Source organism: Ranitomeya imitator, chromosome 7 (genome assembly GCF_032444005.1).
Source record: "Ranitomeya imitator isolate aRanImi1 chromosome 7, aRanImi1.pri, whole genome shotgun sequence".
NCBI classification, from domain to species: domain Eukaryota; kingdom Metazoa; phylum Chordata; class Amphibia; order Anura; family Dendrobatidae; genus Ranitomeya; species Ranitomeya imitator.
This window is the reverse complement of record NC_091288.1, coordinates 225,920,053-225,926,052: the sequence shown is the minus strand read 5'-3', so window position 1 is coordinate 225,926,052 and position 6,000 is coordinate 225,920,053.

The following is a 6,000-nucleotide window of genomic DNA, read 5'->3' as shown; positions in this document are numbered from 1 at the left end:
CATGTAGCAGGTCAGGCAGAGTGAGGCCATAGCGCATGTAGCAGGTCAGGCAGAGTGAGGCCATAGCGCATGTATCAGGTCAGGCAGTGAGGTCATAGCGCATGTATCAGGTAAGGCAGTGAGGTCATAGCGCATGTAGCAAGTAAGGCAGTGAGGTCATAGCGCATGTATCAGGTACGGCAGTGAGGTCATAGCGCATGTAGCAGGTCAGGCAGTGAGGTCAGTGCATGTAGCAGGTCAGGCAGTGAGGTCATAGCGCATGTAGCAGGTCAGGCAGTGAGGTCATAGCGCATGTATCAGGTCAGGCAGTGAGGTCAGCGCAGGTCAGGCAGTGAGGTCAGCGCATGTAGCAGGTCAGGCAGTGAGGTCATAGCGCATGTATCAGGTAAGGCAGTGAGGTCATAGCGCATGTAGCAGGTCAGGCAGTGAGGTCATAGCGCATGTATCAGGTAAGGCAGTGAGGTCATAGCGCATGTAGCAGGTAAGGCAGTGAGGTCATAGCGCATGTAGCAGGTCAGGCAGTGAGGTCATAGCGCATGTAGCAGGTCAGGCAGTGAGGCCATAGAGCATGTAGCAGGTCAGGCAGAGTGAGGCCATAGTGCATGTAGCAGGTCAGGCAGAGTGAGGTCCTAGCGCATGTAGCAGGTCAGGCAGAGTGAGGTCCTAGCGCATGTAGCAGGTCAGGCAGTGAGGTCATAGTGCATGTAGCAAGTCAGGTAGTGAGGTCATAGTGCATGTAGCAGGTCAAGCAGTGAGGCCATAGCGCATGGAGCAGGTCAGGCAGCGTGAGGCCATAGCGCATGTAGAGGGAATCAAATTTAAGAGACAAAAACAGTAATTACAAATTAGTGTAGGTGAGGATACAAAAAAGAACCTGAAGGTGAAATCCAGCAATTGCACAGATGCTGCACAAATTCCCTTTAATAATGCTAGAGACCCTTTAGCTCAATAGATGTCAGGTACTACTTTCTTAAGTCTAGTTCTGCTACCGCTTAATGGGAATCCGTCACCCCAAAAATCGACGATGAGCTAAGCCCACCAGCATCAGGGGCTTATCTCCAGCACTCTGTAATGCATTCTGTAATGCTGTAGATAAGCCGCCGATGTATATGTAGCAAGTCAGGCAGTTAGGCCATAGCGCATGCCGCAGGTCAGGCAGTGAGGTTATAGCGCATGCAGCAGGTCAGGCAGTGAGGTCATAGCGCATATAGCAGGTCAGTCAATGAGGTCATAGCGCATGTAGCAGGTCAGGCAGTGAGGTCATAGCGCATGTAGCAGGTCAGGCAGTGAGGCCATAGCGCATGTATCAGGTAAGGCAGTGAGGTCATAGCGCATGTAGCAGGTAAGGCAGTGAGGTCATAGCGCATGTATCGGGTAAAGCAGTGAGGTCATAGCGCATGTAGCAGGTCAGGCAGTGAGGTCATAGCGCATGTAGCAGGTCAGGCAGAGTGAGGCCATAGCGCATGTATCAGGTAAGGCAGTGAGGTCATAGCGCATGTAGCAGGTAAGGCAGTGAGGTCATAGCGCATGTATCGGGTAAAAGAGTGAGGCCATAGCGCATGTAGCAGGTCAGGCAGAGTGAGGCCATAGCGCATGTAGCAGGTCAGGCAGAGTGAGGCCATAGCGCATGTATCAGGTAAGGCAGTGAGGTCATAGCGCATGTAGCAGGTAAGGCAGTGAGGTCATAGCGCATGTATCGGGTAAAAGAGTGAGGCCATAGCGCATGTAGCAGGTCAGGCAGAGTGAGGCCATAGCGCATGTAGCAGGTCAGGCAGAGTGAGGCCATAGCGCATGTATCAGGTCAGGCAGTGAGGTCATAGCGCATGTATCAGGTAAGGCAGTGAGGTCATAGCGCATGTAGCAAGTAAGGCAGTGAGGTCATAGCGCATGTATCAGGTACGGCAGTGAGGTCATAGCGCATGTAGCAGGTCAGGCAGTGAGGTCAGTGCATGTAGCAGGTCAGGCAGTGAGGTCATAGCGCATGTAGCAGGTCAGGCAGTGAGGTCATAGCGCATGTATCAGGTCAGGCAGTGAGGTCAGCGCAGGTCAGGCAGTGAGGTCAGCGCATGTAGCAGGTCAGGCAGTGAGGTCATAGCGCATGTATCAGGTAAGGCAGTGAGGTCATAGCGCATGTATCAGGTAAGGCAGTGAGGTCATAGCGCATGTAGCAGGTAAGGCAGTGAGGTCATAGCGCATGTAGCAGGTCAGGCAGTGAGGTCATAGCGCATGTAGCAGGTCAGGCAGTGAGGCCATAGAGCATGTAGCAGGTCAGGCAGAGTGAGGCCATAGTGCATGTAGCAGGTCAGGCAGAGTGAGGTCCTAGCGCATGTAGCAGGTCAGGCAGAGTGAGGTCCTAGCGCATGTAGCAGGTCAGGCAGTGAGGTCATAGTGCATGTAGCAAGTCAGGTAGTGAGGTCATAGTGCATGTAGCAGGTCAAGCAGTGAGGCCATAGCGCATGGAGCAGGTCAGGCAGCGTGAGGCCATAGCGCATGTAGAGGGAATCAAATTTAAGAGACAAAAACAGTAATTACAAATTAGTGTAGGTGAGGATACAAAAAAGAACCTGAAGGTGAAATCCAGCAATTGCACAGATGCTGCACAAATTCCCTTTAATAATGCTAGAGACCCTTTAGCTCAATAGATGTCAGGTACTACTTTCTTAAGTCTAGTTCTGCTACCGCTTAATGGGAATCCGTCACCCCAAAAATCGACGATGAGCTAAGCCCACCAGCATCAGGGGCTTATCTCCAGCACTCTGTAATGCATTCTGTAATGCTGTAGATAAGCCGCCGATGTATCCTGAAAGATGAGAAAAAGAGGTTAGATTATACTTACCCAGGGGTGGTCCGATGGGCGTCGCGGTCCGGTCCAGGGCCTCCCATCTTCATATAAAAGATTGGGCTGAAAGGTGGCAGATGAGGTTTAACAATGATAAATGTAAGGTTATACACATGGGAAGAGGGAATCGATATCACCATTACACACTGAACGGGAAACCACTGGGTAAATCTGACAGGGAGAAGGACTTGGGGATCCTAGTTAATGATAAACTTACCTGGAGCAGCCAGTGCCAGGCAGCAGCTGCCAAGGCAAACAGGATCATGGGGTGCATTAAAAGAGGTCTGGATACACATGATGAGAGCATTATACTGCCTCTGTACAAATCCCTAGTTAGACCGCACATGGAGTACTGTGTCCAGTTTTGGGCACCGGTGCTCAGGAAGGATATAATGGAACTAGAGAGAGTACAAAGGAGGGCAACAAAATTAATAAAGGGGATGGGAGAACTACAATACCCAGATAGATTAGCGAAATTAGGATTATTTAGTCTAGAAAAAAGACGACTGAGGGGCGATCTAATAACCATGTATAAGTATATAAGGGGACAATACAAATATCTCGCTGAGGATCTGTTTATACCAAGGAAGGTGACGGGCACAAGGGGGCATTCTTTGCGTCTGGAGGAGAGAAGGTTTTTCCACCAACATAGAAGAGGATTCTTTACTGTTAGGGCAGTGAGAATCTGGAATTGCTTGCCTGAGGAGGTGGTGATGGCGAACTCAGTCGAGGGGTTCAAGAGAGGCCTGGATGTCTTCCTGGAGCAGAACAATATTGTATCATACAATTATTAGGTTCTGTAGAAGGACGTAGATCTGGGTATTTATTATGATGGAATATAGGCTGAACTGGATGGACAAATGTCTTTTTTCGGCCTTACTAACTATGTTACTATGATGATGTCCTCTTCTTGTCTTCCTGCTCTGGCGCAGGCGTACTGATTTGCCCTGTTGAGGACACAGCAAAGCATTGCAGTGCGCAGGTGCTGGGCCTTTCTGACCTGCGCACTGCAGTACTTTGCTCTGCCCTCAACAGGGCAAAGTGTGCCGGAGCCACGTCAGGAAGACAAGAAGAGGACGTCATCCTATGAAGATGGGAGGCCCCGGACCACGTCACCTATCGGACCTGACTGCAGCAGGACCTCCCCTGGGTGAGTATAATCTAACCTTTTTTCTTATCTTTCAGGATACATCGGGGCTTATCTACAGCATTACAGAATGCATTACAGAGTGCTGTAGAGAAGCCCCTGATGCCGGTGGCATTAGCTCATACACGATTTTTATGGTGACAGATTCCCTTTAAACAACTGCAGTGCATGTATCAAGTGCAAATTTATATAGACCGTGCCAAGAAAGTATACAGGCACCGAAGCAGAACCAGACAGAAGATAAATATATATTATTGATCTTGAGTAGGGGGAAGGAAACAGAAGTCAAAAAGGAAAGAAAGAAGAAAGTGTCATGAAGTATAGCATAATTCCTCTCCTAAAGTGCAGGGAAAGTGCATGTAGTGCTTACCCATGTGGGAAAATATGCCGGATGACCGTCCAGGACAGTGCCCCAACGCATGTTTCGCTCGTTGGGCTTCTTCGGGGGCAGAAGAAGCCCAATAATATATATTTATCTTCTGTCTGGTTCTGTTTCGGTGCAACTGGAACAAATAAACTTTCAAGTAACATCCTTTTCAGTCATTTTCGGCTTTAGTGGAAGTCCTGCTCAAAAAAGATACTTTAGCTTTTTACCTTATAGAGAAGTAGGGCAAGCACGGTGTCTCAATGGTTAGCACTGCTGCCTTGTAGCTCTGGAGTCCTGGGTTCAAATCCCACCAAGGACAACATATACAAGTAGCTTGTATATTCTCCCCATGTTTGTGTGGCTTTTCCCTTGAATAAGGGCTATCACACAATCCTCAAGAAGTGTCTTATTTTTGTTTGTTGGTTTTACTGTCTTCTGCCTGGATTTGCGTGAACGAGAGGCACAATACATAACCGGCTGTGGAGACATGAGGGTCAGTGGGTGCTCTCGTCCACTAGCCCGGCTGTCTTAAGACCACATGGACCAGGGGTCATTCCACTGAACGCCCGCACCCCTTTCCCGTGAGCAGAATACCACTCAGACAACACAGTGCGGGTAGAACAGTTCAATTTATTGAACTACCAACTGACAATAATATATAGAACAGTCCCAGCAAATACCCAAGATGGTGGAAATGATGGAGTTTCACCCTTCCTCTGGCTCGCCGGAATTAAAGCAGCTGGGGTTTCCAGGGCTCCATGTATTTGGCAGGCACGCACAGAGAAGAGGTAACGGCAAGCTTACGAAGCAGACATTCAATTGAGATATGTGGCCAGGTGACATGATTTTCCCAACCTGGTCGCCAGGTGACCGGAGAGTCTCCATGGGTTTAGTGATGATCAAGAGAAGCAGATCTATATTCCTCCATCTGGGCCGTGGCCCCTTAAGCTGGCATCCTGTAGAATGTCAAATCTGTATTCCGCTGGATGGTGCCTTAGCTGTTGTTCTGTAGAGTCTCACTGCAGAAAGATAAAGGTCCCTTTCTACATTGACAGCTGTCCTCCAAACAGGGCTGTGGAGTCTGAGTCTGTATAAAATGAACTGATGCCTAAAATATATAATACATTGGGTACAGTAGTTCAGTGCAGTATGTGCTGAATGTGTTCTACACTTTATATAAATGCTCAGTAGTGAAGCATGTATGAGGGAGTCAGGGTAATTGAGGCGTCTGAGTCGGAGGTTTGGCTTACCTACTCTACAGCCCTACCTCCCAGGCCATCATCCACAGGTCAAGTGGAAGATGTAATGAGGTTAAATCAATCTGCATAGTTTGTTCATCACTGTTTTGCAGGTTAACAAACTACATGGAGTTATACAATGGGTAATCAACATATTAGCAAACATCGATTGTTCAATGACCCTTGCGTCCCTGTCATCCAAAGATGGCAACACAATCAATTCAAGAGTCAACGTTCAGACTCATGAACAATAGTCATTCTCCTGGCCTACTGAAAATATACTGTGACGAGACTGCATTTTATCTTAACCAGACATCTATTTTGAGTACCGTTCAAAAGTTTAGGATCACTTCGAAATTTCCTTATTTTTTAAAGAAAAGCACATTTTTTTTCCAATGAATCTAACATT